This window comes from Plasmopara halstedii, assembly GCF_900000015.1.
Source record: "Plasmopara halstedii genome assembly, contig: Scaffold_3060, whole genome shotgun sequence".
Classification (NCBI taxonomy): Eukaryota; Oomycota; class Peronosporomycetes; order Peronosporales; family Peronosporaceae; genus Plasmopara; species Plasmopara halstedii.
Window position 1 is genome coordinate 1792738 of NW_020189964.1, and position 800 is coordinate 1793537.

Genomic DNA, 800 nt, shown 5'->3' on the forward strand with positions numbered 1-800 from the left:
TGCTACCATAATAATGAAAAAATAAGAAATCAAGATTGAAACTATTCAAAACTAGCAAAATAATTATTAGTAAGCTCAACACATCGAGAAATAGTAATTGGAGTTTAAACGACATAGCATGCGGGCGTTGAGCCTCAAAACGAGGATGACACTGTGAACTTTTCATCCAATTCGCAAGCTGAATCATAAACTCAGCGGCACTGCCTCCATTTCTAGAACAAAATATACGCCAGGTACATCCCAGATGGATATGATGAATTTCGAACTTCAACAACCTATACCAGCACCGGCGGGATTGAGAAATCGCTCACGGAGCGCTTTCTCATGGAGCGACTCTCTCGCGGTTGTTCCGCTCCACAGTACGAAGAACGCCTTAAGACCTTAAAGATAAATTTGCAACTGAATTAAGATGAGTAAATGGATCCAGTAGAAGTGACTGGCTTCCGCCACCCACTTCGATAGATTGAGACACGTCGGTCTCGTCGCCAGACAAGATCCCCAAGTAGGAGCCAGCATTCTGTATCGAATAGAACGTTTATGACTTCAGAATAGACGTCACGTATGCAATTTTTAACACCATGCGATAACCTTCTTTATCAATTCTCACAATGCATGCAAAAGGTACATCTATGTACCGTCATGTAATGTCCTATTCTAGCCCATTTGAACATGTCATATCGGTTAGACCCGACCAGCGCAAAACTGCTTCTTCGTTGTGTTTGGCGCGGAAGTTAGCAGCCCTTCGGCTCTCGTCTTAATGATGGGAGGCTAAGAATTGAAGTAGTTTGTGACGGAATTTT